At 41.5% G+C, this 27,426-nt stretch overlaps 57 non-coding genes across 57 annotated transcripts; all 57 read left to right on the forward strand.

Moving 5' to 3' along the window:
• Positions 1-318: 318 nt before the first annotated feature.
• Trnas-uga (transfer RNA serine (anticodon UGA)) lies at positions 319-400 on the forward strand. The gene has a single exon. It is a non-coding gene; the product is annotated as a tRNA-Ser (tRNA).
• A 79-nt stretch (positions 401-479) lies between these two features.
• Positions 480-561, forward strand: Trnas-uga (transfer RNA serine (anticodon UGA)). The gene has a single exon. It is a non-coding gene; the product is annotated as a tRNA-Ser (tRNA).
• A 514-nt stretch (positions 562-1,075) lies between these two features.
• On the forward strand, positions 1,076-1,157 carry Trnas-uga (transfer RNA serine (anticodon UGA)). Its single transcript has one exon. It is a non-coding gene; the product is annotated as a tRNA-Ser (tRNA).
• A 353-nt stretch (positions 1,158-1,510) lies between these two features.
• On the forward strand, positions 1,511-1,592 carry Trnas-uga (transfer RNA serine (anticodon UGA)). Its single transcript has one exon. It is a non-coding gene; the product is annotated as a tRNA-Ser (tRNA).
• Positions 1,593-1,945: 353 nt separating this feature from the next.
• Trnas-uga (transfer RNA serine (anticodon UGA)) lies at positions 1,946-2,027 on the forward strand. Its single transcript has one exon. It is a non-coding gene; the product is annotated as a tRNA-Ser (tRNA).
• Positions 2,028-2,106: 79 nt separating this feature from the next.
• On the forward strand, positions 2,107-2,188 carry Trnas-uga (transfer RNA serine (anticodon UGA)). Its single transcript has one exon. It is a non-coding gene; the product is annotated as a tRNA-Ser (tRNA).
• A 514-nt stretch (positions 2,189-2,702) lies between these two features.
• Positions 2,703-2,784, forward strand: Trnas-uga (transfer RNA serine (anticodon UGA)). Its single transcript has one exon. It is a non-coding gene; the product is annotated as a tRNA-Ser (tRNA).
• A 788-nt stretch (positions 2,785-3,572) lies between these two features.
• Trnas-uga (transfer RNA serine (anticodon UGA)) lies at positions 3,573-3,654 on the forward strand. The gene has a single exon. It is a non-coding gene; the product is annotated as a tRNA-Ser (tRNA).
• Positions 3,655-3,733: 79 nt separating this feature from the next.
• Positions 3,734-3,815, forward strand: Trnas-uga (transfer RNA serine (anticodon UGA)). Its single transcript has one exon. It is a non-coding gene; the product is annotated as a tRNA-Ser (tRNA).
• Positions 3,816-4,329: 514 nt separating this feature from the next.
• On the forward strand, positions 4,330-4,411 carry Trnas-uga (transfer RNA serine (anticodon UGA)). The gene has a single exon. It is a non-coding gene; the product is annotated as a tRNA-Ser (tRNA).
• Positions 4,412-4,925: 514 nt separating this feature from the next.
• Positions 4,926-5,007, forward strand: Trnas-uga (transfer RNA serine (anticodon UGA)). Its single transcript has one exon. It is a non-coding gene; the product is annotated as a tRNA-Ser (tRNA).
• A 788-nt stretch (positions 5,008-5,795) lies between these two features.
• Trnas-uga (transfer RNA serine (anticodon UGA)) lies at positions 5,796-5,877 on the forward strand. The gene has a single exon. It is a non-coding gene; the product is annotated as a tRNA-Ser (tRNA).
• A 79-nt stretch (positions 5,878-5,956) lies between these two features.
• Trnas-uga (transfer RNA serine (anticodon UGA)) lies at positions 5,957-6,038 on the forward strand. Its single transcript has one exon. It is a non-coding gene; the product is annotated as a tRNA-Ser (tRNA).
• A 514-nt stretch (positions 6,039-6,552) lies between these two features.
• Trnas-uga (transfer RNA serine (anticodon UGA)) lies at positions 6,553-6,634 on the forward strand. Its single transcript has one exon. It is a non-coding gene; the product is annotated as a tRNA-Ser (tRNA).
• A 353-nt stretch (positions 6,635-6,987) lies between these two features.
• Trnas-uga (transfer RNA serine (anticodon UGA)) lies at positions 6,988-7,069 on the forward strand. Its single transcript has one exon. It is a non-coding gene; the product is annotated as a tRNA-Ser (tRNA).
• Positions 7,070-7,422: 353 nt separating this feature from the next.
• Positions 7,423-7,504, forward strand: Trnas-uga (transfer RNA serine (anticodon UGA)). The gene has a single exon. It is a non-coding gene; the product is annotated as a tRNA-Ser (tRNA).
• Positions 7,505-7,583: 79 nt separating this feature from the next.
• Positions 7,584-7,665, forward strand: Trnas-uga (transfer RNA serine (anticodon UGA)). The gene has a single exon. It is a non-coding gene; the product is annotated as a tRNA-Ser (tRNA).
• A 514-nt stretch (positions 7,666-8,179) lies between these two features.
• On the forward strand, positions 8,180-8,261 carry Trnas-uga (transfer RNA serine (anticodon UGA)). Its single transcript has one exon. It is a non-coding gene; the product is annotated as a tRNA-Ser (tRNA).
• A 949-nt stretch (positions 8,262-9,210) lies between these two features.
• On the forward strand, positions 9,211-9,292 carry Trnas-uga (transfer RNA serine (anticodon UGA)). The gene has a single exon. It is a non-coding gene; the product is annotated as a tRNA-Ser (tRNA).
• Positions 9,293-9,645: 353 nt separating this feature from the next.
• Positions 9,646-9,727, forward strand: Trnas-uga (transfer RNA serine (anticodon UGA)). Its single transcript has one exon. It is a non-coding gene; the product is annotated as a tRNA-Ser (tRNA).
• Positions 9,728-9,806: 79 nt separating this feature from the next.
• Positions 9,807-9,888, forward strand: Trnas-uga (transfer RNA serine (anticodon UGA)). The gene has a single exon. It is a non-coding gene; the product is annotated as a tRNA-Ser (tRNA).
• A 353-nt stretch (positions 9,889-10,241) lies between these two features.
• On the forward strand, positions 10,242-10,323 carry Trnas-uga (transfer RNA serine (anticodon UGA)). Its single transcript has one exon. It is a non-coding gene; the product is annotated as a tRNA-Ser (tRNA).
• Positions 10,324-10,837: 514 nt separating this feature from the next.
• Positions 10,838-10,919, forward strand: Trnas-uga (transfer RNA serine (anticodon UGA)). Its single transcript has one exon. It is a non-coding gene; the product is annotated as a tRNA-Ser (tRNA).
• Positions 10,920-11,272: 353 nt separating this feature from the next.
• Positions 11,273-11,354, forward strand: Trnas-uga (transfer RNA serine (anticodon UGA)). Its single transcript has one exon. It is a non-coding gene; the product is annotated as a tRNA-Ser (tRNA).
• A 353-nt stretch (positions 11,355-11,707) lies between these two features.
• On the forward strand, positions 11,708-11,789 carry Trnas-uga (transfer RNA serine (anticodon UGA)). Its single transcript has one exon. It is a non-coding gene; the product is annotated as a tRNA-Ser (tRNA).
• A 514-nt stretch (positions 11,790-12,303) lies between these two features.
• On the forward strand, positions 12,304-12,385 carry Trnas-uga (transfer RNA serine (anticodon UGA)). Its single transcript has one exon. It is a non-coding gene; the product is annotated as a tRNA-Ser (tRNA).
• A 514-nt stretch (positions 12,386-12,899) lies between these two features.
• Positions 12,900-12,981, forward strand: Trnas-uga (transfer RNA serine (anticodon UGA)). Its single transcript has one exon. It is a non-coding gene; the product is annotated as a tRNA-Ser (tRNA).
• A 514-nt stretch (positions 12,982-13,495) lies between these two features.
• On the forward strand, positions 13,496-13,577 carry Trnas-uga (transfer RNA serine (anticodon UGA)). The gene has a single exon. It is a non-coding gene; the product is annotated as a tRNA-Ser (tRNA).
• Positions 13,578-14,091: 514 nt separating this feature from the next.
• Trnas-uga (transfer RNA serine (anticodon UGA)) lies at positions 14,092-14,173 on the forward strand. The gene has a single exon. It is a non-coding gene; the product is annotated as a tRNA-Ser (tRNA).
• Positions 14,174-14,526: 353 nt separating this feature from the next.
• Trnas-uga (transfer RNA serine (anticodon UGA)) lies at positions 14,527-14,608 on the forward strand. The gene has a single exon. It is a non-coding gene; the product is annotated as a tRNA-Ser (tRNA).
• Positions 14,609-14,961: 353 nt separating this feature from the next.
• Trnas-cga (transfer RNA serine (anticodon CGA)) lies at positions 14,962-15,043 on the forward strand. Its single transcript has one exon. It is a non-coding gene; the product is annotated as a tRNA-Ser (tRNA).
• Positions 15,044-15,122: 79 nt separating this feature from the next.
• Trnas-uga (transfer RNA serine (anticodon UGA)) lies at positions 15,123-15,204 on the forward strand. The gene has a single exon. It is a non-coding gene; the product is annotated as a tRNA-Ser (tRNA).
• Positions 15,205-15,557: 353 nt separating this feature from the next.
• On the forward strand, positions 15,558-15,639 carry Trnas-cga (transfer RNA serine (anticodon CGA)). Its single transcript has one exon. It is a non-coding gene; the product is annotated as a tRNA-Ser (tRNA).
• Positions 15,640-16,153: 514 nt separating this feature from the next.
• Positions 16,154-16,235, forward strand: Trnas-uga (transfer RNA serine (anticodon UGA)). The gene has a single exon. It is a non-coding gene; the product is annotated as a tRNA-Ser (tRNA).
• Positions 16,236-16,749: 514 nt separating this feature from the next.
• Trnas-uga (transfer RNA serine (anticodon UGA)) lies at positions 16,750-16,831 on the forward strand. Its single transcript has one exon. It is a non-coding gene; the product is annotated as a tRNA-Ser (tRNA).
• Positions 16,832-17,184: 353 nt separating this feature from the next.
• Positions 17,185-17,266, forward strand: Trnas-uga (transfer RNA serine (anticodon UGA)). Its single transcript has one exon. It is a non-coding gene; the product is annotated as a tRNA-Ser (tRNA).
• A 353-nt stretch (positions 17,267-17,619) lies between these two features.
• Trnas-cga (transfer RNA serine (anticodon CGA)) lies at positions 17,620-17,701 on the forward strand. The gene has a single exon. It is a non-coding gene; the product is annotated as a tRNA-Ser (tRNA).
• Positions 17,702-17,780: 79 nt separating this feature from the next.
• Trnas-uga (transfer RNA serine (anticodon UGA)) lies at positions 17,781-17,862 on the forward strand. The gene has a single exon. It is a non-coding gene; the product is annotated as a tRNA-Ser (tRNA).
• Positions 17,863-18,215: 353 nt separating this feature from the next.
• Trnas-cga (transfer RNA serine (anticodon CGA)) lies at positions 18,216-18,297 on the forward strand. The gene has a single exon. It is a non-coding gene; the product is annotated as a tRNA-Ser (tRNA).
• Positions 18,298-18,811: 514 nt separating this feature from the next.
• On the forward strand, positions 18,812-18,893 carry Trnas-uga (transfer RNA serine (anticodon UGA)). The gene has a single exon. It is a non-coding gene; the product is annotated as a tRNA-Ser (tRNA).
• Positions 18,894-19,407: 514 nt separating this feature from the next.
• Positions 19,408-19,489, forward strand: Trnas-uga (transfer RNA serine (anticodon UGA)). The gene has a single exon. It is a non-coding gene; the product is annotated as a tRNA-Ser (tRNA).
• Positions 19,490-20,003: 514 nt separating this feature from the next.
• Trnas-uga (transfer RNA serine (anticodon UGA)) lies at positions 20,004-20,085 on the forward strand. The gene has a single exon. It is a non-coding gene; the product is annotated as a tRNA-Ser (tRNA).
• A 514-nt stretch (positions 20,086-20,599) lies between these two features.
• Trnas-uga (transfer RNA serine (anticodon UGA)) lies at positions 20,600-20,681 on the forward strand. The gene has a single exon. It is a non-coding gene; the product is annotated as a tRNA-Ser (tRNA).
• Positions 20,682-21,034: 353 nt separating this feature from the next.
• Trnas-uga (transfer RNA serine (anticodon UGA)) lies at positions 21,035-21,116 on the forward strand. The gene has a single exon. It is a non-coding gene; the product is annotated as a tRNA-Ser (tRNA).
• Positions 21,117-21,469: 353 nt separating this feature from the next.
• On the forward strand, positions 21,470-21,551 carry Trnas-cga (transfer RNA serine (anticodon CGA)). Its single transcript has one exon. It is a non-coding gene; the product is annotated as a tRNA-Ser (tRNA).
• A 79-nt stretch (positions 21,552-21,630) lies between these two features.
• Trnas-uga (transfer RNA serine (anticodon UGA)) lies at positions 21,631-21,712 on the forward strand. Its single transcript has one exon. It is a non-coding gene; the product is annotated as a tRNA-Ser (tRNA).
• Positions 21,713-22,226: 514 nt separating this feature from the next.
• On the forward strand, positions 22,227-22,308 carry Trnas-uga (transfer RNA serine (anticodon UGA)). Its single transcript has one exon. It is a non-coding gene; the product is annotated as a tRNA-Ser (tRNA).
• A 514-nt stretch (positions 22,309-22,822) lies between these two features.
• Trnas-uga (transfer RNA serine (anticodon UGA)) lies at positions 22,823-22,904 on the forward strand. Its single transcript has one exon. It is a non-coding gene; the product is annotated as a tRNA-Ser (tRNA).
• A 514-nt stretch (positions 22,905-23,418) lies between these two features.
• Positions 23,419-23,500, forward strand: Trnas-uga (transfer RNA serine (anticodon UGA)). The gene has a single exon. It is a non-coding gene; the product is annotated as a tRNA-Ser (tRNA).
• A 353-nt stretch (positions 23,501-23,853) lies between these two features.
• Positions 23,854-23,935, forward strand: Trnas-uga (transfer RNA serine (anticodon UGA)). The gene has a single exon. It is a non-coding gene; the product is annotated as a tRNA-Ser (tRNA).
• Positions 23,936-24,288: 353 nt separating this feature from the next.
• Trnas-cga (transfer RNA serine (anticodon CGA)) lies at positions 24,289-24,370 on the forward strand. The gene has a single exon. It is a non-coding gene; the product is annotated as a tRNA-Ser (tRNA).
• A 79-nt stretch (positions 24,371-24,449) lies between these two features.
• Trnas-uga (transfer RNA serine (anticodon UGA)) lies at positions 24,450-24,531 on the forward strand. Its single transcript has one exon. It is a non-coding gene; the product is annotated as a tRNA-Ser (tRNA).
• A 353-nt stretch (positions 24,532-24,884) lies between these two features.
• Positions 24,885-24,966, forward strand: Trnas-cga (transfer RNA serine (anticodon CGA)). The gene has a single exon. It is a non-coding gene; the product is annotated as a tRNA-Ser (tRNA).
• Positions 24,967-25,480: 514 nt separating this feature from the next.
• Positions 25,481-25,562, forward strand: Trnas-uga (transfer RNA serine (anticodon UGA)). The gene has a single exon. It is a non-coding gene; the product is annotated as a tRNA-Ser (tRNA).
• Positions 25,563-26,076: 514 nt separating this feature from the next.
• On the forward strand, positions 26,077-26,158 carry Trnas-uga (transfer RNA serine (anticodon UGA)). Its single transcript has one exon. It is a non-coding gene; the product is annotated as a tRNA-Ser (tRNA).
• Positions 26,159-26,672: 514 nt separating this feature from the next.
• On the forward strand, positions 26,673-26,754 carry Trnas-uga (transfer RNA serine (anticodon UGA)). Its single transcript has one exon. It is a non-coding gene; the product is annotated as a tRNA-Ser (tRNA).
• A 514-nt stretch (positions 26,755-27,268) lies between these two features.
• Positions 27,269-27,350, forward strand: Trnas-uga (transfer RNA serine (anticodon UGA)). Its single transcript has one exon. It is a non-coding gene; the product is annotated as a tRNA-Ser (tRNA).
• The last annotated feature ends 76 nt before the right edge of the window (positions 27,351-27,426 follow it).

A 27,426-nucleotide genomic window follows, 5' to 3' on the forward strand; every position in this document is an offset into this window, starting at 1 on the left:
TTTGGCATCTCGTTTGAAAGGCCACTGGTGAATACTGTTGGATGACACAAAATATGACAAAAGACTGGCCCGAGTAGAAAGTAGACAGCTAAACTGTAGAGTGGGAGAAAGAAAATGAAAGAAATCGTAGACAAAATTTAGAAAGTCAGTTGAAATATTTGTTAGTTTATTTCCTAAACATTGTGTGCTGTGTATGGACGAGTGTGTCGAGGATAGAATTTGTTATTGTGCATTTGGAATAGTATTGATGTGTCATTTTGAGCTGGTGAAACCCTCCCAAGAAGTTGCTTGAGTCTGTTTGACTTGACTGCCTCGAGTGCTGTGATGGCCGAGTGGTTAAGGCGTTGGACTTGAAATCCAATGGGTTATTCCCGCGCAGGTTCGAATCCTGTTCACAGCGTCTTACTTTTAGTTTTGCTATTTAACTAAAGCTGACTTTCTACAAGATAGTTCCTTTACTAGTGAGGGGATATGGGAGAGCTGTGATGGCCGAGTGGTTAAGGCGTTGGACTTGAAATCCAATGGGTTATTCCCGCGCAGGTTCGAATCCTGTTCACAGCGTATCTTTTTGCATGTTGTGTTATTAACGTCTTTCTTTTGGCATCTCGTTTGAAAGGCCACTGGTGAATACTGTTGGATGACACAAAATATGACAAAAGACTGGCCCGAGTAGAAAGTAGACAGCTAAACTGTAGAGTGGGAGAAAGAAAATGAAAGAAATCGTAGACAAAATTTAGAAAGTCAGATGAAATGTTTGTTGTTTTATTTCTTCGACATTGTGTGCTGTGTATGGACGAGGTTGTCGAGGATAGAATTTGTTATTGTGCATTTGGAATAGTATTGATGTGTCATTTTGAGCTGGTGAAACCCTCCCAAGAAGTTGCTTGAGTCTGTTTGACTTGACTGCCGTGAGTGCTGTGATGGCCGAGTGGTTAAGGCGTTGGACTCGAAATCCAATGGGATATTCCCGCGAAGGTTCGAATCCTGTTCACAGCGTCTTACTTTTAGTTTTGCTATTTAACTAAAGCTGACTTTCTACAAGATAGTTCCTTTACTAGTGAGGGGATATGGGAGAGCTGTGATGGCCGAGTGGTTAAGGCGTTGGACTTGAAATCCAATGGGTTATTCCCGCGCAGGTTCGAATCCTGTTCACAGCGTATCTTTTTGCATGTTGTGTGATTAACATCTTTCTTTTGGCATCTCGTTTGAAAGGCCACTGGTGAATACTGTTGGATGACACAAAATATGACAAAAGACTGGCCCGAGTAGAAAGTAGACAGCTCAACTGTAGAGTGGGAGAAAGAAAATGAAAGAAATCGTAGACAAAATTTAGAAAGTCAGATGAAATGTTTGTTGTTTTATTTCTTAAACATTGTGTGCTGTGTATGGACGAGTTTGTCGAGGATAGAATTTGGTATTGTGCATTTGGAATAGTATTGATGTGTCATTTTGAGCTGGTGAAACCCTCCCAAGAAGTTGCTTGAGTCTGTTTGACTTGACTGCCGTGAGTGCTGTGATGGCCGAGTGGTTAAGGCGTTGGACTTGAAATCCAATGGGTTATTCCCGCGCAGGTTCGAATCCTGTTCACAGCGTATCTTTTTGCATGTTGTGTGATTAACATCTTCCTTTTGGCATCTCGTTTGAAAGGCCACTGGTGAATACTGTTGGATGACACAAAATATGACAAAAGACTGGCCCGAGTAAAAAGTAGACAGCTAAACTGTAGAGTGGGAGAAAGAAAATGAAAGAAATCGTAGACAAAATTTAGAAAGTCAGTTGAAATATTTGTTAGTTTATTTCCTAAACATTGTGTGCTGTGTATGGACGAGTGTGTCGAGGATAGAATTTGTTATTGTGCATTTGGAATAGTATTGATGTGTCATTTTGAGCTGGTGAAACCCTCCCAAGAAGTTGCTTGAGTCTGTTTGACTTGACTGCCGTGAGTGCTGTGATGGCCGAGTGGTTAAGGCGTTGGACTTGAAATCCAATGGGTTATTCCCGCGCAGGTTCGAATCCTGTTCACAGCGTCTTACTTTTAGTTTTGCTATTTAACTAAAGCTGACTTTCTACAAGATAGTTCCTTTACTAGTGAGGGGATATGGGAGAGCTGTGATGGCCGAGTGGTTAAGGCGTTGGACTTGAAATCCAATGGGTTATTCCCGCGCAGGTTCGAATCCTGTTCACAGCGTATCTTTTTGCATGTTGTGTGATTAACATCTTCCTTTTGGCATCTCGTTTGAAAGGCCACTGGTGAATACTGTTGGATGACACAAAATATGACAAAAGACTGGCCCGAGTAGAAAGTAGACAGCTAAACTGTAGAGTGGGAGAAAGAAAATGAAAGAAATCGTAGACAAAATTTAGAAAGTCAGTTGAAATATTTGTTAGTTTATTTCCTAAACATTGTGTGCTGTGTATGGACGAGTGTGTCGAGGATAGAATTTGTTATTGTGCATTTGGAATAGTATTGATGTGTCATTTTGAGCTGGTGAAACCCTCCCAAGAAGTTGCTTGAGTCTGTTTGACTTGACTGCCGTGAGTGCTGTGATGGCCGAGTGGTTAAGGCGTTGGACTCGAAATCCAATGGGATATTCCCGCGAAGGATCGAATCCTGTTCACAGCGTCTTACTTTTAGTTTTGCTATTTAACTAAAGCTGACTTTCTACAAGATAGTTCCTTTACTAGTGAGGGGATATGGGAGAGCTGTGATGGCCGAGTGGTTAAGGCGTTGGACTTGAAATCCAATGGGTTATTCCCGCGCAGGTTCGAATCCTGTTCACAGCGTATCTTTTTGCATGTTGTGTGATTAACATCTTTCTTTTGGCATCTCGTTTGAAAGGCCACTGGTGAATACTGTTGGATGACACAAAATATGACAAAAGACTGGCCCGAGTAGAAAGTAGACAGCTCAACTGTAGAGTGGGAGAAAGAAAATGAAAGAAATCGTAGACAAAATTTAGAAAGTCAGATGAAATGTTTGTTATTTTATTTCTTAAACATTGTGTGCTGTGTATGGACGAGTTTGTCGATGATAGAATTTGTTATTGTGCATTTGGAATAGTATTGATGTGTCATTTTGAGCTGGTGAAACCCTCCCAAGAAGTTGCTTGAGTCTGTTTGACTTGACTGCCGTGAGTGCTGTGATGGCCGAGTGGTTAAGGCGTTGGACTTGAAATCCAATGGGTTATTTCCGCGCAGGTTCGAATCCTGTTCACAGCGTATCTTTTTGCATGTTGTGTGATTAACATCTTCCTTTTGGCATCTCGTTTGAAAGGCCACTGGTGAATACTGTTGGATGACACAAAATATGACAAAAGACTGGCCCGAGTAGAAAGTAGACAGCTAAACTGTAGAGTGGGAGAAAGAAAATGAAAGAAATCGTAGACAAAATTTAGAAAGTCAGTTGAAATATTTGTTAGTTTATTTCCTAAACATTGTGTGCTGTGTATGGACGAGTGTGTCGAGGATAGAATTTGTTATTGTGCATTTGGAATAGTATTGATGTGTCATTTTGAGCTGGTGAAACCCTCCCAAGAAGTTGCTTGAGTCTGTTTGACTTGACTGCCTCGAGTGCTGTGATGGCCGAGTGGTTAAGGCGTTGGACTTGAAATCCAATGGGTTATTCCCGCGCAGGTTCGAATCCTGTTCACAGCGTCTTACTTTTAGTTTTGCTATTTAACTAAAGCTGACTTTCTACAAGATAGTTCCTTTACTAGTGAGGGGATATGGGAGAGCTGTGATGGCCGAGTGGTTAAGGCGTTGGACTTGAAATCCAATGGGTTATTCCCGCGCAGGTTCGAATCCTGTTCACAGCGTATCTTTTTGCATGTTGTGTTATTAACGTCTTTCTTTTGGCATCTCGTTTGAAAGGCCACTGGTGAATACTGTTGGATGACACAAAATATGACAAAAGACTGGCCCGAGTAGAAAGTAGACAGCTAAACTGTAGAGTGGGAGAAAGAAAATGAAAGAAATCGTAGACAAAATTTAGAAAGTCAGATGAAATGTTTGTTGTTTTATTTCTTCGACATTGTGTGCTGTGTATGGACGAGGTTGTCGAGGATAGAATTTGTTATTGTGCATTTGGAATAGTATTGATGTGTCATTTTGAGCTGGTGAAACCCTCCCAAGAAGTTGCTTGAGTCTGTTTGACTTGACTGCCGTGAGTGCTGTGATGGCCGAGTGGTTAAGGCGTTGGACTCGAAATCCAATGGGATATTCCCGCGAAGGTTCGAATCCTGTTCACAGCGTCTTACTTTTAGTTTTGCTATTTAACTAAAGCTGACTTTCTACAAGATAGTTCCTTTACTAGTGAGGGGATATGGGAGAGCTGTGATGGCCGAGTGGTTAAGGCGTTGGACTTGAAATCCAATGGGTTATTCCCGCGCAGGTTCGAATCCTGTTCACAGCGTATCTTTTTGCATGTTGTGTGATTAACATCTTTCTTTTGGCATCTCGTTTGAAAGGCCACTGGTGAATACTGTTGGATGACACAAAATATGACAAAAGACTGGCCCGAGTAGAAAGTAGACAGCTAAACTGTAGAGTGGGAGAAAGAAAATGAAAGAAATCGTAGACAAAATTTAGAAAGTCAGTTGAAATATTTGTTAGTTTATTTCCTAAACATTGTGTGCTGTGTATGGACGAGTGTGTCGAGGATAGAATTTGTTATTGTGCATTTGGAATAGTATTGATGTGTCATTTTGAGCTGGTGAAACCCTCCCAAGAAGTTGCTTGAGTCTGTTTGACTTGACTGCCGTGAGTGCTGTGATGGCCGAGTGGTTAAGGCGTTGGACTCGAAATCCAATGGGATATTCCCGCGAAGGATCGAATCCTGTTCACAGCGTCTTACTTTTAGTTTTGCTATTTAACTAAAGCTGACTTTCTACAAGATAGTTCCTTTACTAGTGAGGGGATATGGGAGAGCTGTGATGGCCGAGTGGTTAAGGCGTTGGACTTGAAATCCAATGGGTTATTCCCGCGCAGGTTCGAATCCTGTTCACAGCGTATCTTTTTGCATGTTGTGTGATTAACATCTTTCTTTTGGCATCTCGTTTGAAAGGCCACTGGTGAATACTGTTGGATGACACAAAATATGACAAAAGACTGGCCCGAGTAGAAAGTAGACAGCTCAACTGTAGAGTGGGAGAAAGAAAATGAAAGAAATCGTAGACAAAATTTAGAAAGTCAGATGAAATGTTTGTTATTTTATTTCTTAAACATTGTGTGCTGTGTATGGACGAGTTTGTCGATGATAGAATTTGTTATTGTGCATTTGGAATAGTATTGATGTGTCATTTTGAGCTGGTGAAACCCTCCCAAGAAGTTGCTTGAGTCTGTTTGACTTGACTGCCGTGAGTGCTGTGATGGCCGAGTGGTTAAGGCGTTGGACTTGAAATCCAATGGGTTATTTCCGCGCAGGTTCGAATCCTGTTCACAGCGTATCTTTTTGCATGTTGTGTGATTAACATCTTCCTTTTGGCATCTCGTTTGAAAGGCCACTGGTGAATACTGTTGGATGACACAAAATATGACAAAAGACTGGCCCGAGTAGAAAGTAGACAGCTAAACTGTAGAGTGGGAGAAAGAAAATGAAAGAAATCGTAGACAAAATTTAGAAAGTCAGTTGAAATATTTGTTAGTTTATTTCCTAAACATTGTGTGCTGTGTATGGACGAGTGTGTCGAGGATAGAATTTGTTATTGTGCATTTGGAATAGTATTGATGTGTCATTTTGAGCTGGTGAAACCCTCCCAAGAAGTTGCTTGAGTCTGTTTGACTTGACTGCCTCGAGTGCTGTGATGGCCGAGTGGTTAAGGCGTTGGACTTGAAATCCAATGGGTTATTCCCGCGCAGGTTCGAATCCTGTTCACAGCGTCTTACTTTTAGTTTTGCTATTTAACTAAAGCTGACTTTCTACAAGATAGTTCCTTTACTAGTGAGGGGATATGGGAGAGCTGTGATGGCCGAGTGGTTAAGGCGTTGGACTTGAAATCCAATGGGTTATTCCCGCGCAGGTTCGAATCCTGTTCACAGCGTATCTTTTTGCATGTTGTGTTATTAACGTCTTTCTTTTGGCATCTCGTTTGAAAGGCCACTGGTGAATACTGTTGGATGACACAAAATATGACAAAAGACTGGCCCGAGTAGAAAGTAGACAGCTAAACTGTAGAGTGGGAGAAAGAAAATGAAAGAAATCGTAGACAAAATTTAGAAAGTCAGATGAAATGTTTGTTGTTTTATTTCTTCGACATTGTGTGCTGTGTATGGACGAGGTTGTCGAGGATAGAATTTGTTATTGTGCATTTGGAATAGTATTGATGTGTCATTTTGAGCTGGTGAAACCCTCCCAAGAAGTTGCTTGAGTCTGTTTGACTTGACTGCCGTGAGTGCTGTGATGGCCGAGTGGTTAAGGCGTTGGACTCGAAATCCAATGGGATATTCCCGCGAAGGTTCGAATCCTGTTCACAGCGTCTTACTTTTAGTTTTGCTATTTAACTAAAGCTGACTTTCTACAAGATAGTTCCTTTACTAGTGAGGGGATATGGGAGAGCTGTGATGGCCGAGTGGTTAAGGCGTTGGACTTGAAATCCAATGGGTTATTCCCGCGCAGGTTCGAATCCTGTTCACAGCGTATCTTTTTGCATGTTGTGTGATTAACATCTTTCTTTTGGCATCTCGTTTGAAAGGCCACTGGTGAATACTGTTGGATGACACAAAATATGACAAAAGACTGGCCCGAGTAGAAAGTAGACAGCTCAACTGTAGAGTGGGAGAAAGAAAATGAAAGAAATCGTAGACAAAATTTAGAAAGTCAGATGAAATGTTTGTTGTTTTATTTCTTAAACATTGTGTGCTGTGTATGGACGAGTTTGTCGAGGATAGAATTTGGTATTGTGCATTTGGAATAGTATTGATGTGTCATTTTGAGCTGGTGAAACCCTCCCAAGAAGTTGCTTGAGTCTGTTTGACTTGACTGCCGTGAGTGCTGTGATGGCCGAGTGGTTAAGGCGTTGGACTTGAAATCCAATGGGTTATTCCCGCGCAGGTTCGAATCCTGTTCACAGCGTATCTTTTTGCATGTTGTGTGATTAACATCTTCCTTTTGGCATCTCGTTTGAAAGGCCACTGGTGAATACTGTTGGATGACACAAAATATGACAAAAGACTGGCCCGAGTAAAAAGTAGACAGCTAAACTGTAGAGTGGGAGAAAGAAAATGAAAGAAATCGTAGACAAAATTTAGAAAGTCAGTTGAAATATTTGTTAGTTTATTTCCTAAACATTGTGTGCTGTGTATGGACGAGTGTGTCGAGGATAGAATTTGTTATTGTGCATTTGGAATAGTATTGATGTGTCATTTTGAGCTGGTGAAACCCTCCCAAGAAGTTGCTTGAGTCTGTTTGACTTGACTGCCGTGAGTGCTGTGATGGCCGAGTGGTTAAGGCGTTGGACTTGAAATCCAATGGGTTATTCCCGCGCAGGTTCGAATCCTGTTCACAGCGTCTTACTTTTAGTTTTGCTATTTAACTAAAGCTGACTTTCTACAAGATAGTTCCTTTACTAGTGAGGGGATATGGGAGAGCTGTGATGGCCGAGTGGTTAAGGCGTTGGACTTGAAATCCAATGGGTTATTCCCGCGCAGGTTCGAATCCTGTTCACAGCGTATCTTTTTGCATGTTGTGTGATTAACATCTTCCTTTTGGCATCTCGTTTGAAAGGCCACTGGTGAATACTGTTGGATGACACAAAATATGACAAAAGACTGGCCCGAGTAGAAAGTAGACAGCTAAACTGTAGAGTGGGAGAAAGAAAATGAAAGAAATCGTAGACAAAATTTAGAAAGTCAGTTGAAATATTTGTTAGTTTATTTCCTAAACATTGTGTGCTGTGTATGGACGAGTGTGTCGAGGATAGAATTTGTTATTGTGCATTTGGAATAGTATTGATGTGTCATTTTGAGCTGGTGAAACCCTCCCAAGAAGTTGCTTGAGTCTGTTTGACTTGACTGCCGTGAGTGCTGTGATGGCCGAGTGGTTAAGGCGTTGGACTCGAAATCCAATGGGATATTCCCGCGAAGGATCGAATCCTGTTCACAGCGTCTTACTTTTAGTTTTGCTATTTAACTAAAGCTGACTTTCTACAAGATAGTTCCTTTACTAGTGAGGGGATATGGGAGAGCTGTGATGGCCGAGTGGTTAAGGCGTTGGACTTGAAATCCAATGGGTTATTCCCGCGCAGGTTCGAATCCTGTTCACAGCGTATCTTTTTGCATGTTGTGTGATTAACATCTTTCTTTTGGCATCTCGTTTGAAAGGCCACTGGTGAATACTGTTGGATGACACAAAATATGACAAAAGACTGGCCCGAGTAGAAAGTAGACAGCTCAACTGTAGAGTGGGAGAAAGAAAATGAAAGAAATCGTAGACAAAATTTAGAAAGTCAGATGAAATGTTTGTTATTTTATTTCTTAAACATTGTGTGCTGTGTATGGACGAGTTTGTCGATGATAGAATTTGTTATTGTGCATTTGGAATAGTATTGATGTGTCATTTTGAGCTGGTGAAACCCTCCCAAGAAGTTGCTTGAGTCTGTTTGACTTGACTGCCGTGAGTGCTGTGATGGCCGAGTGGTTAAGGCGTTGGACTTGAAATCCAATGGGTTATTTCCGCGCAGGTTCGAATCCTGTTCACAGCGTATCTTTTTGCATGTTGTGTGATTAACATCTTCCTTTTGGCATCTCGTTTGAAAGGCCACTGGTGAATACTGTTGGATGACACAAAATATGACAAAAGACTGGCCCGAGTAGAAAGTAGACAGCTAAACTGTAGAGTGGGAGAAAGAAAATGAAAGAAATCGTAGACAAAATTTAGAAAGTCAGTTGAAATATTTGTTAGTTTATTTCCTAAACATTGTGTGCTGTGTATGGACGAGTGTGTCGAGGATAGAATTTGTTATTGTGCATTTGGAATAGTATTGATGTGTCATTTTGAGCTGGTGAAACCCTCCCAAGAAGTTGCTTGAGTCTGTTTGACTTGACTGCCTCGAGTGCTGTGATGGCCGAGTGGTTGAGGCGTTGGACTTGAAATCCAATGGGTTATTCCCGCGCAGGTTCGAATCCTGTTCACAGCGTCTTACTTTTAGTTTTGCTATTTAACTAAAGCTGACTTTCTACAAGATAGTTCCTTTACTAGTGAGGGGATATGGGAGAGCTGTGATGGCCGAGTGGTTAAGGCGTTGGACTTGAAATCCAATGGGTTATTCCCGCGCAGGTTCGAATCCTGTTCACAGCGTATCTTTTTGCATGTTGTGTTATTAACGTCTTTCTTTTGGCATCTCGTTTGAAAGGCCACTGGTGAATACTGTTGGATGACACAAAATATGACAAAAGACTGGCCCGAGTAGAAAGTAGACAGCTAAACTGTAGAGTGGGAGAAAGAAAATGAAAGAAATCGTAGACAAAATTTAGAAAATCAGTTGAAATATTTGTTTGTTTATTTCCTAAACATTGTGTGCTGTGTATGGACGAGTGTGTCGAGGATAGAATTTGTTATTGTGCATTTGGAATAGTATTGATGTGTCATTTTGAGCTGGTGAAACCCTCCCAAGAAGTTGCTTGAGTCTGTTTGACTTGACTGCCGTGAGTGCTGTGATGGCCGAGTGGTTAAGGCGTTGGACTTGAAATCCAATGGGTTATTCCCGCGCAGGTTCGAATCCTGTTCACAGCGTCTTACTTTTAGTTTTGCTATTTAACTAAAGCTGACTTTCTACAAGATAGTTCCTTTACTAGTGAGGGGATATGGGAGAGCTGTGATGGCCGAGTGGTTAAGGCGTTGGACTTGAAATCCAATGGGTTATTCCCGCGCAGGTTCGAATCCTGTTCACAGCGTATCTTTTTGCATGTTGTGTGATTAACATCTTCCTTTTGGCATCTCGTTTGAAAGGCCACTGGTGAATACTGTTGGATGACACAAAATATGGCAAAAGACTGGCCCGAGTAGAAAGTAGACAGCTAAACTGTAGAGTGGGAGAAAGAAAATGAAAGAAATCGTAGACAAAATTTAGAAAGTCAGTTGAAATATTTGTTAGTTTATTTCCTAAACATTGTGTGCTGTGTATGGACGAGTGTGTCGAGGATAGAATTTGTTATTGTGCATTTGGAATAGTATTGATGTGTCATTTTGAGCTGGTGAAACCCTCCCAAGTAGTTGCTTGAGTCTGTTTGACTTGACTGCCGTGAGTGCTGTGATGGCCGAGTGGTTAAGGCGTTGGACTTGAAATCCAATGGGTTATTCCCGCGCAGGTTCGAATCCTGTTCACAGCGTATCTTTTTGCATGTTGTGTGATTAACATCTTCCTTTTGGCATCTCGTTTGAAAGCCCACTGGTGAATACTGTTGGATGACACAAAATATGACAAAAGACTGGCCCGAGTAGAAAGTAGACAGCTAAACTGTAGAGTGGGAGAAAGAAAATGAAAGAAATCGTAGACAAAATTTAGAAAGTCAGATGAAATGTTTGTTGTTTTATTTCTTCGACATTGTGTGCTGTGTATGGACGAGGTTGTCGAGGATAGAATTTGTTATTGTGCATTTGGAATAGTATTGATGTGTCATTTTGAGCTGGTGAAACCCTCCCAAGAAGTTGCTTGAGTCTGTTTGACTTGACTGCCGTGAGTGCTGTGATGGCCGAGTGGTTAAGGCGTTGGACTCGAAATCCAATGGGATATTCCCTCGAAGGTTCGAATCCTGTTCACAGCGTCTTACTTTTAGTTTTGCTATTTAACTAAAGCTGACTTTCTACAAGATAGTTCCTTTACTAGTGAGGGGATATGGGAGAGCTGTGATGGCCGAGTGGTTAAGGCGTTGGACTTGAAATCCAATGGGTTATTCCCGCGCAGGTTCGAATCCTGTTCACAGCGTATCTTTTTGCATGTTGTGTGATTAACATCTTTCTTTTGGCATCTCGTTTGAAAGGCCACTGGTGAATACTGTTGGATGACACAAAATATGACAAAAGACTGGCCCGAGTAGAAAGTAGACAGCTCAACTGTAGAGTGGGAGAAAGAAAATGAAAGAAATCGTAGACAAAATTTAGAAAGTCAGATGAAATGTTTGTTATTTTATTTCTTAAACATTGTGTGCTGTGTATGGACGAGTTTGTCGAGGATAGAATTTGTTATTGTGCATTTGGAATAGTATTGATGTGTCATTTTGAGCTGGTGAAACCCTCCCAAGAAGTTGCTTGAGTCTGTTTGACATTCCTGCCGTGAGTGCTGTGATGGCCGAGTGGTTAAGGCGTTGGACTTGAAATCCAATGGGTTATTCCCGCGCAGGTTCGAATCCTGTTCACAGCGTATCTTTTTGCATGTTGTGTGATTAACATCTTCCTTTTGGCATCTCGTTTGAAAGGCCACTGGTGAATACTGTTGGATGACACAAAATATGACAAAAGACTGGCCCGAGTAGAAAGTAGACAGCTCAACTGTAGAGTGGGAGAAAGAAAATGAAAGAAATCGTAGACAAAATTTAGAAAGTCAGTTGAAATATTTGTTAGTTTATTTCCTAAACATTGTGTGCTGTGTATGGACGAGTGTGTCGAGGATAGAATTTGTTATTGTGCATTTGGAATAGTATTGATGTGTCATTTTGAGCTGGTGAAACCCTCCCAAGAAGTTGCTTGAGTCTGTTTGACTTTCCTGCCGTGAGTGCTGTGATGGCCGAGTGGTTAAGGCGTTGGACTTGAAATCCAATGGGTTATTCCCGCGCAGGTTCGAATCCTGTTCACAGCGTCTTACTTTTAGTTTTGCTATTTAACTAAAGCTGACTTTCTACAAGATAGTTCCTTTACTAGTGAGGGGATATGGGAGAGCTGTGATGGCCGAGTGGTTAAGGCGTTGGACTTGAAATCCAATGGGCTATTCCCGCGCAGGTTCGAATCCTGTTCACAGCGTATCTTTTTGCATGTTGTGTGATTAACGTCTTTCTTTTGGCATCTCGTTTGAAAGGCCACTGGTGAATACTGTTGGATGACACAAAATATGACAAAAGACTGGCCCGAGTAGAAAGTAGACAGCTCAACTGTAGAGTGGGAGAAAGAAAATGAAAGAAATCGTAGACAAAATTTAGAAAGTCAGATGAAATGTTTGTTATTTTAATTCATAAACATTGTGTGCTGTGTATGGACGAGTGTGTCGAGGATAGAATTTGTTATTGTGCATTTGGAATAGTATTGATGTGTCATTTTGAGCTGGTGAAACCCTCCCAAGAAGTTGCTTGAGTCTGTTTGACTTTCCTGCCGTGAGTGCTGTGATGGCCGAGTGGTTAAGGCGTTGGACTTGAAATCCAATGGGTTATTCCCGCGCAGGTTCGAATCCTGTTCACAGCGTATCTTTTTGCATGTTGTGTGATTAACATCTTTCTTTTGGCATCTCGTTTGAAAGGCCACTGGTGAATACTGTTGGATGACACAAAATATGACAAAAGACTGGCCCGAGTAGAAAGTAGACAGCTAAACTGTAGAGTGGGAGAAAGAAAATGAAAGAAATCGTAGACAAAATTTAGAAAGTCAGATGAAATGTTTGTTGTTTTATTTCTTAAACAATGTGTGCTGTGTATGGACGAGTTTGTCGAGGATAGAATTTGTTATTGTGCATTTGGAATAGTATTGATGTGTCATTTTGAGCTGGTGAAACCCTCCCAAGAAGTTGCTTGAGTCTGTTTGACTTGACTGCCGTGAGTGCTGTGATGGCCGAGTGGTTAAGGCGTTGGACTCGAAATCCAGTGGGATATTCCTGCGCAGGTTCGAATCCTGTTCACAGCGTCTTACTTTTAGTTTTGCTATTTAACTAAAGCTGACTTTCTACAAGATAGTTCCTTTACTAGTGAGGGGATATGGGAGAGCTGTGATGGCCGAGTGGTTAAGGCGTTGGACTTGAAATCCAATGGGTTATTCCCGCGCAGGTTCGAATCCTGTTCACAGCGTATCTTTTTGCATGTTGTGTTATTAACGTCTTTCTTTTGGCATCTCGTTTGAAAGGCCACTGGTGAATACTGTTGGATGACACAAAATATGACAAAAGACTGGCCCGAGTAGAAAGTAGACAGCTAAACTGTAGAGTGGGAGAAAGAAAATGAAAGAAATCGTAGACAAAATTTAGAAAATCAGTTGAAATATTTGTTAGTTTATTTCCTAAACATTGTGTGCTGTGTATGGACGAGTGTGTCGAGGATAGAATTTGTTATTGTGCATTTGGAATAGTATTGATGTGTCATTTTGAGCTGGTGAAACCCTCCCAAGAAGTTGCTTGAGTCTGTTTGACTTGACTGCCGTGAGTGCTGTGATGGCCGAGTGGTTAAGGCGTTGGACTCGAAATCCAGTGGGATATTCCTGCGCAGGTTCGAATCCTGTTCACAGCGTCTTACTTTTAGTTTTGCTATTTAACTAAAGCTGACTTTCTACAAGATAGTTCCTTTACTAGTGAGGGGATATGGGAGAGCTGTGATGGCCGAGTGGTTAAGGCGTTGGACTTGAAATCCAATGGGTTATTCCCGCGCAGGTTCGAATCCTGTTCACAGCGTATCTTTTTGCATGTTGTGTTATTAACGTCTTTCTTTTGGCATCTCGTTTGAAAGGCCACTAGTGAATACTGTTGGATGACACAAAATATGACAAAAGACTGGCCCGAGTAGAAAGTAGACAGCTAAACTGTAGAGTGGGAGAAAGAAAATGAAAGAAATCGTAGACAAAATTTAGAAAGTCAGATGAAATGTTTGTTATTTTATTTCCTAAACATTGTGTGCTGTGTATGGACGAGTGTGTCGAGGATAGAATTTGTTATTGTGCATTTGGAATAGTATTGATGTGTCATTTTGAGCTGGTGAAACCCTCCCAAGAAGTTGCTTGAGTCTGTTTGACTTGACTGCCGTGAGTGCTGTGATGGCCGAGTGGTTGAGGCGTTGGACTCGAAATCCAATGGGATATTCCCGCGCAGGTTCGAATCCTGTTCACAGCGTCTTACTTTTAGTTTTGCTATTTAACTAAAGCTGACTTTCTACAAGATAGTTCCTTTACTAGTGAGGGGATATGGGAGAGCTGTGATGGCCGAGTGGTTAAGGCGTTGGACTTGAAATCCAATGGGTTTTTCCCGCGCAGGTTCGAATCCTGTTCACAGCGTATCTTTTTGCATGTTGTGTGATTAACATCTTTCTTTTGGCATCTCGTTTGAAAGCCCACTGGTGAATACTGTTGGATGACACAAAATATGACAAAAGACTGGCCCGAGTAGAAAGTAGACAGCTAAACTGTAGAGTGGGAGAAAGAAAATGAAAGAAATCGTAGACAAAATTTAGAAAATCAGTTGAAATATTTGTTAGTTTATTTCCTAGACATTGTGTGCTGTGTATGGACGAGTGTGTCGAGGATAGAATTTGTTATTGTGCATTTGGAATAGTATTGATGTGTCATTTTGAACTGGTGAAACCCTCCCAAGAAGTTGCTTCAGTCTGTTTGACTTGACTGCCGTGAGTGCTGTGATGGCCGAGTGGTTAAGGCGTTGGACTTGAAATCCAATGGGTTATTCCCGCGCAGGTTCGAATCCTGTTCACAGCGTATCTTTTTGCATGTTGTGTGATTAACATCTTTCTTTTGGCATCTCGTTTGAAAGCCCACTGGTGAATACTGTTGGATGACACAAAATATGACAAAAGACTGCCCCGAGTAGAAAGTAGACAGCTAAACTGTAGAGTGGGAGAAAGAAAATGAAAGAAATCGTAGACAAAATTTAGAAAGTCAGATGAAATGTTTGTTGTTTTATTTCTTAAACATTGTGTGCTGTGTATGGACGAGTTTGTCGAGGATAGAATTTGTTATTGTGCATTTGGAATAGTATTGATGTGTCATTTTGAGCTGGTGAAACCCTCCCAAGAAGTTGCTTGAGTCTGTTTGACTTGACTGCCGTGAGTGCTGTGATGGCCGAGTGGTTAAGGCGTTGGACTCGAAATCCAATGGGACATTCCCGCGCAGGTTCGAATCCTGTTCACAGCGTCTTACTTTTAGTTTTGCTATTTAACTAAAGCTGACTTTCTACAAGATAGTTCCTTTACTAGTGAGGGGATATGGGAGAGCTGTGATGGCCGAGTGGTTAAGGCGTTGGACTTGAAATCCAATGGGTTTTTCCCGCGCAGGTTCGAATCCTGTTCACAGCGTATCTTTTTGCATGTTGTGTGATTAACGTCTTTCTTTTGGCATCTCGTTTGAAAGGCCACTGGTGAATACTGTTGGATGACACAAAATATGACAAAAGACTGGCCCGAGTAGAAAGTAGACAGCTCAACTGTAGAGTGGGAGAAAGAAAATGAAAGAAATCGTAGACAAAATTTAGAAAGTCAGATGAAATGTTTGTTATTTTATTTCCTAAACATTGTGTGCTGTGTATGGACGAGTGTGTCGAGGATAGAATTTGTTATTGTGCATTTGGAATAGTATTGATGTGTCATTTTGAACTGGTGAAACCCTCCCAAGAAGTTGCTTGAGTCTGTTTGACTTGACTGCCGTGAGTGCTGTGATGGCCGAGTGGTTAAGGCGTTGGACTCGAAATCCAATGGGTTATTCCCGCGCAGGTTCGAATCCTGTTCACAGCGCATCTTTTTGCATGTTGTGTGATTAACATCTTTCTTTTGGCATCTCGTTTGAAAGCCCACTGGTGAATACTGTTGGATGACACAAAATATGACAAAAGACTGGCCCGAGTAGAAAGTAGACAGCTAAACTGTAGAGTGGGAGAAAGAAAATGAAAGAAATCGTAGACAAAATTTAGAAAGTCAGATGAAATGTTTGTTGTTTTATTTCTTAAACATTGTGTGCTGTGTATGGACGAGTTTGTCGAGGATAGAATTTGTTATTGTGCATTTGGAATAGTATTGATGTGTCATTTTGAGCTGGTGAAACCCTCCCAAGAAGTTGCTTGAGTCTGTTTGACTTGACTGCCGTGAGTGCTGTGATGGCCGAGTGGTTAAGGCGTTGGACTCGAAATCCAGTGGGATATTCCTGCGCAGGTTCGAATCCTGTTCACAGCGTCTTACTTTTAGTTTTGCTATTTAACTAAAGCTGACTTTCTACAAGATAGTTCCTTTACTAGTGAGGGGATATGGGAGAGCTGTGATGGCCGAGTGGTTAAGGCGTTGGACTTGAAATCCAATGGGTTATTCCCGCGCAGGTTCGAATCCTGTTCACAGCGTATCTTTTTGCATGTTGTGTTATTAACGTCTTTCTTTTGGCATCTCGTTTGAAAGGCCACTAGTGAATACTGTTGGATGACACAAAATATGACAAAAGACTGGCCCGAGTAGAAAGTAGACAGCTAAACTGTAGAGTGGGAGAAAGAAAATGAAAGAAATCGTAGACAAAATTTAGAAAGTCAGATGAAATGTTTGTTATTTTATTTCCTAAACATTGTGTGCTGTGTATGGACGAGTGTGTCGAGGATAGAATTTGTTATTGTGCATTTGGAATAGTATTGATGTGTCATTTTGAGCTGGTGAAACCCTCCCAAGAAGTTGCTTGAGTCTGTTTGACTTGACTGCCGTGAGTGCTGTGATGGCCGAGTGGTTGAGGCGTTGGACTCGAAATCCAATGGGATATTCCCGCGCAGGTTCGAATCCTGTTCACAGCGTCTTACTTTTAGTTTTGCTATTTAACTAAAGCTGACTTTCTACAAGATAGTTCCTTTACTAGTGAGGGGATATGGGAGAGCTGTGATGGCCGAGTGGTTAAGGCGTTGGACTTGAAATCCAATGGGTTTTTCCCGCGCAGGTTCGAATCCTGTTCACAGCGTATCTTTTTGCATGTTGTGTGATTAACATCTTTCTTTTGGCATCTCGTTTGAAAGCCCACTGGTGAATACTGTTGGATGACACAAAATATGACAAAAGACTGGCCCGAGTAGAAAGTAGACAGCTAAACTGTAGAGTGGGAGAAAGAAAATGAAAGAAATCGTAGACAAAATTTAGAAAATCAGTTGAAATATTTGTTAGTTTATTTCCTAGACATTGTGTGCTGTGTATGGACGAGTGTGTCGAGGATAGAATTTGTTATTGTGCATTTGGAATAGTATTGATGTGTCATTTTGAACTGGTGAAACCCTCCCAAGAAGTTGCTTCAGTCTGTTTGACTTGACTGCCGTGAGTGCTGTGATGGCCGAGTGGTTAAGGCGTTGGACTTGAAATCCAATGGGTTATTCCCGCGCAGGTTCGAATCCTGTTCACAGCGTATCTTTTTGCATGTTGTGTGATTAACATCTTTCTTTTGGCATCTCGTTTGAAAGCCCACTGGTGAATACTGTTGGATGACACAAAATATGACAAAAGACTGCCCCGAGTAGAAAGTAGACAGCTAAACTGTAGAGTGGGAGAAAGAAAATGAAAGAAATCGTAGACAAAATTTAGAAAGTCAGATGAAATGTTTGTTGTTTTATTTCTTAAACATTGTGTGCTGTGTATGGACGAGTTTGTCGAGGATAGAATTTGTTATTGTGCATTTGGAATAGTATTGATGTGTCATTTTGAGCTGGTGAAACCCTCCCAAGAAGTTGCTTGAGTCTGTTTGACTTGACTGCCGTGAGTGCTGTGATGGCCGAGTGGTTAAGGCGTTGGACTCGAAATCCAATGGGACATTCCCGCGCAGGTTCGAATCCTGTTCACAGCGTCTTACTTTTAGTTTTGCTATTTAACTAAAGCTGACTTTCTACAAGATAGTTCCTTTACTAGTGAGGGGATATGGGAGAGCTGTGATGGCCGAGTGGTTAAGGCGTTGGACTTGAAATCCAATGGGTTTTTCCCGCGCAGGTTCGAATCCTGTTCACAGCGTATCTTTTTGCATGTTGTGTGATTAACGTCTTTCTTTTGGCATCTCGTTTGAAAGGCCACTGGTGAATACTGTTGGATGACACAAAATATGACAAAAGACTGGCCCGAGTAGAAAGTAGACAGCTCAACTGTAGAGTGGGAGAAAGAAAATGAAAGAAATCGTAGACAAAATTTAGAAAGTCAGATGAAATGTTTGTTATTTTATTTCCTAAACATTGTGTGCTGTGTATGGACGAGTGTGTCGAGGATAGAATTTGTTATTGTGCATTTGGAATAGTATTGATGTGTCATTTTGAACTGGTGAAACCCTCCCAAGAAGTTGCTTGAGTCTGTTTGACTTGACTGCCGTGAGTGCTGTGATGGCCGAGTGGTTAAGGCGTTGGACTCGAAATCCAATGGGTTATTCCCGCGCAGGTTCGAATCCTGTTCACAGCGCATCTTTTTGCATGTTGTGTGATTAACATCTTTCTTTTGGCATCTCGTTTGAAAGCCCACTGGTGAATACTGTTGGATGACACAAAATATGACAAAAGACTGGCCCGAGTAGAAAGTAGACAGCTAAACTGTAGAGTGGGAGAAAGAAAATGAAAGAAATCGTAGACAAAATTTAGAAAGTCAGATGAAATGTTTGTTGTTTTATTTCTTAAACATTGTGTGCTGTGTATGGACGAGTTTGTCGAGGATAGAATTTGTTATTGTGCATTTGGAATAGTATTGATGTGTCATTTTGAGCTGGTGAAACCCTCCCAAGAAGTTGCTTGAGTCTGTTTGACTTGACTGCCGTGAGTGCTGTGATGGCCGAGTGGTTAAGGCGTTGGACTCGAAATCCAGTGGGATATTCCTGCGCAGGTTCGAATCCTGTTCACAGCGTCTTACTTTTAGTTTTGCTATTTAACTAAAGCTGACTTTCTACAAGATAGTTCCTTTACTAGTGAGGGGATATGGGAGAGCTGTGATGGCCGAGTGGTTAAGGCGTTGGACTTGAAATCCAATGGGTTATTCCCGCGCAGGTTCGAATCCTGTTCACAGCGTATCTTTTTGCATGTTGTGTTATTAACGTCTTTCTTTTGGCATCTCGTTTGAAAGGCCACTAGTGAATACTGTTGGATGACACAAAATATGACAAAAGACTGGCCCGAGTAGAAAGTAGACAGCTAAACTGTAGAGTGGGAGAAAGAAATTGAAAGAAATCGTAGACAAAATTTAGAAAGTCAGATGAAATGTTTGTTATTTTATTTCTTAAACATTGTGTGCTGTGTATGGACGAGTGTGTCGAGGATAGAATTTGTTATTGTGCATTTGGAATAGTATTGATGTGTCATTTTGAGCTGGTGAAACCCTCCCAAGAAGTTGCTTGAGTCTGTTTGACTTGACTGCCGTGAGTGCTGTGATGGCCGACTGGTTAAGGCGTTGGACTCGAAATCCAATGGGATATTCCCGCGCAGGTTCGAATCCTGTTCACAGCGTCTTACTTTTAGTTTTGCTATTTAACTAAAGCTGACTTTCTACAAGATAGTTCCTTTACTAGTGAGGGGATATGGGAGAGCTGTGATGGCCGAGTGGTTAAGGCGTTGGACTTGAAATCCAATGGGTTATTCCCGCGCAGGTTCGAATCCTGTTCACAGCGTATCTTTTTGCATGTTGTGTGATTAACATGTTTCTTTTGGCATCTCGTTTGAAAGCCCACTGGTGAATACTGTTGGATGACACAAAATATGACAAAAGACTGGCCCGAGTAGAAAGTAGACAGCTAAACTGTAGAGTGGGAGAAAGAAAATGAAAGAAATCGTAGACAAAATTTAGAAAGTCAGATGAAATGTTTGTTGTTTTATTTCTTAAACATTGTGTGCTGTGTATGGACGAGTTTGTCGAGGATAGAATTTGTTATTGTGCATTTGGAATAGTATTGATGTGTCATTTTGAGCTGGTGAAACCCTCCCAAGAAGTTGCTTGAGTCTGTTTGACTTGACTGCCGTGAGTGCTGTGATGGCCGAGTGGTTAAGGCGTTGGACTCGAAATCCAGTGGGATATTCCTGCGCAGGTTCGAATCCTGTTCACAGCGTCTTACTTTTAGTTTTGCTATTTAACTAAAGCTGACTTTCTACAAGATAGTTCCTTTACTAGTGAGGGGATATGGGAGAGCTGTGATGGCCGAGTGGTTAAGGCGTTGGACTTGAAATCCAATGGGTTATTCCCGCGCAGGTTCGAATCCTGTTCACAGCGTATCTTTTTGCATGTTGTGTGATTAACGTCTTTCTTTTGGCATCTCGTTTGAAAGGCCACTGGTGAATACTGTTGGATGACACAAAATATGACAAAAGACTGGCCCGAGTAGAAAGTAGACAGCTAAACTGTAGAGTGGGAGAAAGAAAATGAAAGAAATCGTAGACAAAATTTAGAAAATCAGTTGAAATATTTGTTAGTTTATTTCCTAGACATTGTGTGCTGTGTATGGACGAGTGTGTCGAGGATAGAATTTGTTATTGTGCATTTGGAATAGTATTGATGTGTCATTTTGAGCTGGTGAAACCCTCCCAAGAAGTTGCTTGAGTCTGTTTGACTTGACTGCCGTGAGTGCTGTGATGGCCGAGTGGTTGAGGCGTTGGACTCGAAATCCAATGGGATATTCCCGCGCAGGTTCGAATCCTGTTCACAGCGTCTTACTTTTAGTTTTGCTATTTAACTAAAGCTGACTTTCTACAAGATAGTTCCTTTACTAGTGAGGGGATATGGGAGAGCTGTGATGGCCGAGTGGTTAAGGCGTTGGACTTGAAATCCAATGGGTTTTTCCCGCGCAGGTTCGAATCCTGTTCACAGCGTATCTTTTTGCATGTTGTGTGATTAACATCTTTCTTTTGGCATCTCGTTTGAAAGCCCACTGGTGAATACTGTTGGATGACACAAAATATGACAAAAGACTGGCCCGAGTAGAAAGTAGACAGCTAAACTGTAGAGTGGGAGAAAGAAAATGAAAGAAATCGTAGACAAAATTTAGAAAATCAGTTGAAGTATTTGTTAGTTTATTTCCTAGACATTGTGTGCTGTGTATGGACGAGTGTGTCGAGGATAGAATTTGTTATTGTGCATTTGGAATAGTATTGATGTGTCATTTTGAACTGGTGAAACCCTCCCAAGAAGTTGCTTCAGTCTGTTTCACTTGACTGCCGTGAGTGCTGTGATGGCCGAGTGGTTAAGGCGTTGGACTTGAAATCCAATGGGTTATTCCCGCGCAGGTTCGAATCCTGTTCACAGCGTATCTTTTTGCATGTTGTGTGATTAACATCTTTCTTTTGGCATCTCGTTTGAAAGCCCACTGGTGAATACTGTTGGATGACACAAAATATGACAAAAGACTGGCCCGAGTAGAAAGTAGACAGCTAAACTGTAGAGTGGGAGAAAGAAAATGAAAGAAATCGTAGACAAAATTTAGAAAGTCAGATGAAATGTTTGTTGTTTTATTTCTTAAACATTGTGTGCTGTGTATGGACGAGTTTGTCGAGGATAGAATTTGTTATTGTGCATTTGGAATAGTATTGATGTGTCATTTTGAGCTGGTGAAACCCTCCCAAGAAGTTGCTTGAGTCTGTTTGACTTGACTGCCGTGAGGGCTGTGATGGCCGAGTGGTTAAGGCGTTGGACTCGAAATCCAATGGGACATTCCCGCGCAGGTTCGAATCCTGTTCACAGCGTCTTACTTTTAGTTTTGCTATTTAACTAAAGCTGACTTTCTACAAGATAGTTCCTTTACTAGTGAGGGGATATGGGAGAGCTGTGATGGCCGAGTGGTTAAGGCGTTGGACTTGAAATCCAATGGGTTTTTCCCGCGCAGGTTCGAATCCTGTTCACAGCGTATCTTTTTGCATGTTGTGTTATTAACGTCTTTCTTTTGGCATCTCGTTTGAAAGGCCACTAGTGAATACTGTTGGATGACACAAAATATGACAAAAGACTGGCCCGAGTAGAAAGTAGACAGCTAAACTGTAGAGTGGGAGAAAGAAATTGAAAGAAATCGTAGACAAAATTTAGAAAGTCAGATGAAATGTTTGTTAGTTTATTTCTTAAACATTGTGTGCTGTGTATGGACGAGTGTGTCGAGGATAGAATTTGTTATTGTGCATTTGGAATAGTATTGATGTGTCATTTTGAGCTGGTGAAACCCTCCCAAGAAGTTGCTTGAGTCTGTTTGACTTGACTGCCGTGAGTGCTGTGATGGCCGACTGGTTAAGGCGTTGGACTCGAAATCCAATGGGATATTCCCGCGCAGGTTCGAATCCTGTTCACAGCGTCTTACTTTTAGTTTTGCTATTTAACTAAAGCTGACTTTCTACAAGATAGTTCCTTTACTAGTGAGGGGATATGGGAGAGCTGTGATGGCCGAGTGGTTAAGGCGTTGGACTTGAAATCCAATGGGTTATTCCCGCGCAGGTTCGAATCCTGTTCACAGCGTATCTTTTTGCATGTTGTGTGATTAACATGTTTCTTTTGGCATCTCGTTTGAAAGCCCACTGGTGAATACTGTTGGATGACACAAAATATGACAAAAGACTGGCCCGAGTAGAAAGTAGACAGCTAAACTGTAGAGTGGGAGAAAGAAAATGAAAGAAATCGTAGACAAAATTTAGAAAGTCAGATGAAATGTTTGTTGTTTTATTTCTTAAACATTGTGTGCTGTGTATGGACGAGTTTGTCGAGGATAGAATTTGTTATTGTGCATTTGGAATAGTATTGATGTGTCATTTTGAGCTGGTGAAACCCTCCCAAGAAGTTGCTTGAGTCTGTTTGACTTGACTGCCGTGAGTGCTGTGATGGCCGAGTGGTTAAGGCGTTGGACTCGAAATCCAGTGGGATATTCCTGCGCAGGTTCGAATCCTGTTCACAGCGTCTTACTTTTAGTTTTGCTATTTAACTAAAGCTGACTTTCTACAAGATAGTTCCTTTACTAGTGAGGGGATATGGGAGAGCTGTGATGGCCGAGTGGTTAAGGCGTTGGACTTGAAATCCAATGGGTTATTCCCGCGCAGGTTCGAATCCTGTTCACAGCGTATCTTTTTGCATGTTGTGTGATTAACGTCTTTCTTTTGGCATCTCGTTTGAAAGGCCACTGGTGAATACTGTTGGATGACACAAAATATGACAAAAGACTGGCCCGAGTAGAAAGTAGACAGCTAAACTGTAGAGTGGGAGAAAGAAAATGAAAGAAATCGTAGACAAAATTTAGAAAATCAGTTGAAATATTTGTTAGTTTATTTCCTAGACATTGTGTGCTGTGTATGGACGAGTGTGTCGAGGATAGAATTTGTTATTGTGCATTTGGAATAGTATTGATGTGTCATTTTGAGCTGGTGAAACCCTCCCAAGAAGTTGCTTGAGTCTGTTTGACTTGACTGCCGTGAGTGCTGTGATGGCCGAGTGGTTGAGGCGTTGGACTCGAAATCCAATGGGATATTCCCGCGCAGGTTCGAATCCTGTTCACAGCGTCTTACTTTTAGTTTTGCTATTTAACTAAAGCTGACTTTCTACAAGATAGTTCCTTTACTAGTGAGGGGATATGGGAGAGCTGTGATGGCCGAGTGGTTAAGGCGTTGGACTTGAAATCCAATGGGTTTTTCCCGCGCAGGTTCGAATCCTGTTCACAGCGTATCTTTTTGCATGTTGTGTGATTAACATCTTTCTTTTGGCATCTCGTTTGAAAGCCCACTGGTGAATACTGTTGGATGACACAAAATATGACAAAAGACTGGCCCGAGTAGAAAGTAGACAGCTAAACTGTAGAGTGGGAGAAAGAAAATGAAAGAAATCGTAGACAAAATTTAGAAAATCAGTTGAAGTATTTGTTAGTTTATTTCCTAGACATTGTGTGCTGTGTATGGACGAGTGTGTCGAGGATAGAATTTGTTATTGTGCATTTGGAATAGTATTGATGTGTCATTTTGAACTGGTGAAACCCTCCCAAGAAGTTGCTTCAGTCTGTTTCACTTGACTGCCGTGAGTGCTGTGATGGCCGAGTGGTTAAGGCGTTGGACTTGAAATCCAATGGGTTATTCCCGCGCAGGTTCGAATCCTGTTCACAGCGTATCTTTTTGCATGTTGTGTGATTAACATCTTTCTTTTGGCATCTCGTTTGAAAGCCCACTGGTGAATACTGTTGGATGACACAAAATATGACAAAAGACTGGCCCGAGTAGAAAGTAGACAGCTAAACTGTAGAGTGGGAGAAAGAAAATGAAAGAAATCGTAGACAAAATTTAGAAAGTCAGATGAAATGTTTGTTGTTTTATTTCTTAAACATTGTGTGCTGTGTATGGACGAGTTTGTCGAGGATAGAATTTGTTATTGTGCATTTGGAATAGTATTGATGTGTCATTTTGAGCTGGTGAAACCCTCCCAAGAAGTTGCTTGAGTCTGTTTGACTTGACTGCCGTGAGTGCTGTGATGGCCGAGTGGTTAAGGCGTTGGACTCGAAATCCAATGGGACATTCCCGCGCAGGTTCGAATCCTGTTCACAGCGTCTTACTTTTAGTTTTGCTATTTAACTAAAGCTGACTTTCTACAAGATAGTTCCTTTACTAGTGAGGGGATATGGGAGAGCTGTGATGGCCGAGTGGTTAAGGCGTTGGACTTGAAATCCAATGGGTTTTTCCCGCGCAGGTTCGAATCCTGTTCACAGCGTATCTTTTTGCATGTTGTGTGATTAACGTCTTTCTTTTGGCATCTCGTTTGAAAGGCCACTGGTGAATACTGTTGGATGACACAAAATATGACAAAAGACTGGCCCGAGTAGAAAGTAGACAGCTCAACTGTAGAGTGGGAGAAAGAAAATGAAAGAAATCGTAGACAAAATTTAGAAAGTCAGATGAAATGTTTGTTATTTTATTTCCTAAACATTGTGTGCTGTGTATGGACGAGTGTGTCGAGGATAGAATTTGTTATTGTGCATTTGGAATAGTATTGATGTGTCATTTTGAACTGGTGAAACCCTCCCAAGAAGTTGCTTGAGTCTGTTTGACTTGACTGCCGTGAGTGCTGTGATGGCCGAGTGGTTAAGGCGTTGGACTCGAAATCCAATGGGTTATTCCCGCGCAGGTTCGAATCCTGTTCACAGCGCATCTTTTTGCATGTTGTGTGATTAACATCTTTCTTTTGGCATCTCGTTTGAAAGCCCACTGGTGAATACTGTTGGATGACACAAAATATGACAAAAGACTGGCCCGAGTAGAAAGTAGACAGCTAAACTGTAGAGTGGGAGAAAGAAAATGAAAGAAATCGTAGACAAAATTTAGAAAGTCAGATGAAATGTTTGTTGTTTTATTTCTTCGACATTGTGTGCTGTGTATGGACGAGTTTGTCGAGGATAGAATTTGTTATTGTGCATTTGGAATAGTATTGATGTGTCATTTTGAGCTGGTGAAACCCTCCCAAGAAGTTGCTTGAGTCTGTTTGACTTGACTGCCGTGAGTGCTGTGATGGCCGAGTGGTTAAGGCGTTGGACTCGAAATCCAGTGGGATATTCCTGCGCAGGTTCGAATCCTGTTCACAGCGTCTTACTTTTAGTTTTGCTATTTAACTAAAGCTGACTTTCTACAAGATAGTTCCTTTACTAGTGAGGGGATATGGGAGAGCTGTGATGGCCGAGTGGTTAAGGCGTTGGACTTGAAATCCAATGGGTTATTCCCGCGCAGGTTCGAATCCTGTTCACAGCGTATCTTTTTGCATGTTGTGTTATTAACGTCTTTCTTTTGGCATCTCGTTTGAAAGGCCACTAGTGAATACTGTTGGATGACACAAAATATGACAAAAGACTGGCCCGAGTAGAAAGTAGACAGCTAAACTGTAGAGTGGGAGAAAGAAATTGAAAGAAATCGTAGACAAAATTTAGAAAGTCAGATGAAATGTTTGTTATTTTATTTCTTAAACATTGTGTGCTGTGTATGGACGAGTGTGTCGAGGATAGAATTTGTTATTGTGCATTTGGAATAGTATTGATGTGTCATTTTGAGCTGGTGAAACCCTCCCAAGAAGTTGCTTGAGTCTGTTTGACTTGACTGCCGTGAGTGCTGTGATGGCCGACTGGTTAAGGCGTTGGACTTGAAATCCAATGGGATATTCCCGCGCAGGTTCGAATCCTGTTCACAGCGTCTTACTTTTAGTTTTGCTATTTAACTAAAGCTGACTTTCTACAAGATAGTTCCTTTACTAGTGAGGGGATATGGGAGAGCTGTGATGGCCGAGTGGTTAAGGCGTTGGACTTGAAATCCAATGGGTTATTCCCGCGCAGGTTCGAATCCTGTTCACAGCGTATCTTTTTGCATGTTGTGTGATTAACATGTTTCTTTTGGCATCTCGTTTGAAAGCCCACTGGTGAATACTGTTGGATGACACAAAATATGACAAAAGACTGGCCCGAGTAGAAAGTAGACAGCTAAACTGTAGAGTGGGAGAAAGAAAATGAAAGAAATCGTAGACAAAATTTAGAAAGTCAGATGAAATGTTTGTTGTTTTATTTCTTAAACATTGTGTGCTGTGTATGGACGAGTTTGTCGAGGATAGAATTTGTTATTGTGCATTTGGAATAGTATTGATGTGTCATTTTGAGCTGGTGAAACCCTCCCAAGAAGTTGCTTGAGTCTGTTTGACTTGACTGCCGTGAGTGCTGTGATGGCCGAGTGGTTAAGGCGTTGGACTCGAAATCCAGTGGGATATTCCTGCGCAGGTTCGAATCCTGTTCACAGCGTCTTACTTTTAGTTTTGCTATTTAACTAAAGCTGACTTTCTACAAGATAGTTCCTTTACTAGTGAGGGGATATGGGAGAGCTGTGATGGCCGAGTGGTTAAGGCGTTGGACTTGAAATCCAATGGGTTATTCCCGCGCAGGTTCGAATCCTGTTCACAGCGTATCTTTTTGCATGTTGTGTGATTAACGTCTTTCTTTTGGCATCTCGTTTGAAAGGCCACTGGTGAATACTGTTGGATGACACAAAATATGACAAAAGACTGGCCCGAGTAGAAAGTAGACAGCTAAACTGTAGAGTGGGAGAAAGAAAATGAAAGAAATCGTAGACAAAATTTAGAAAATCAGTTGAAATATTTGTTAGTTTATTTCCTAGACATTGTGTGCTGTGTATGGACGAGTGTGTCGAGGATAGAATTTGTTATTGTGCATTTGGAATAGTATTGATGTGTCATTTTGAACTGGTGAAACCCTCCCAAGAAGTTGCTTGAGTCTGTTTGACTTGACTGCCGTGAGTGCTGTGATGGCCGACTGGTTGAGGCGTTGGACTCGAAATCCAATGGGATATTCCCGCGCAGGTTCGAATCCTGTTCACAGCGTCTTACTTTTAGTTTTGCTATTTAACTAAAGCTGACTTTCTACAAGATAGTTCCTTTACTAGTGAGGGGATATGGGAGAGCTGTGATGGCCGAGTGGTTAAGGCGTTGGACTTGAAATCCAATGGGTTTTTCCCGCGCAGGTTCGAATCCTGTTCACAGCGTATCTTTTTGCATGTTGTGTGATTAACATCTTTCTTTTGGCATCTCGTTTGAAAGCCCACTGGTGAATACTGTTGG

This window comes from Haliotis asinina, chromosome 5 (assembly GCF_037392515.1).
Source record: "Haliotis asinina isolate JCU_RB_2024 chromosome 5, JCU_Hal_asi_v2, whole genome shotgun sequence".
Taxonomy (NCBI): domain Eukaryota; kingdom Metazoa; phylum Mollusca; class Gastropoda; order Lepetellida; family Haliotidae; genus Haliotis; species Haliotis asinina.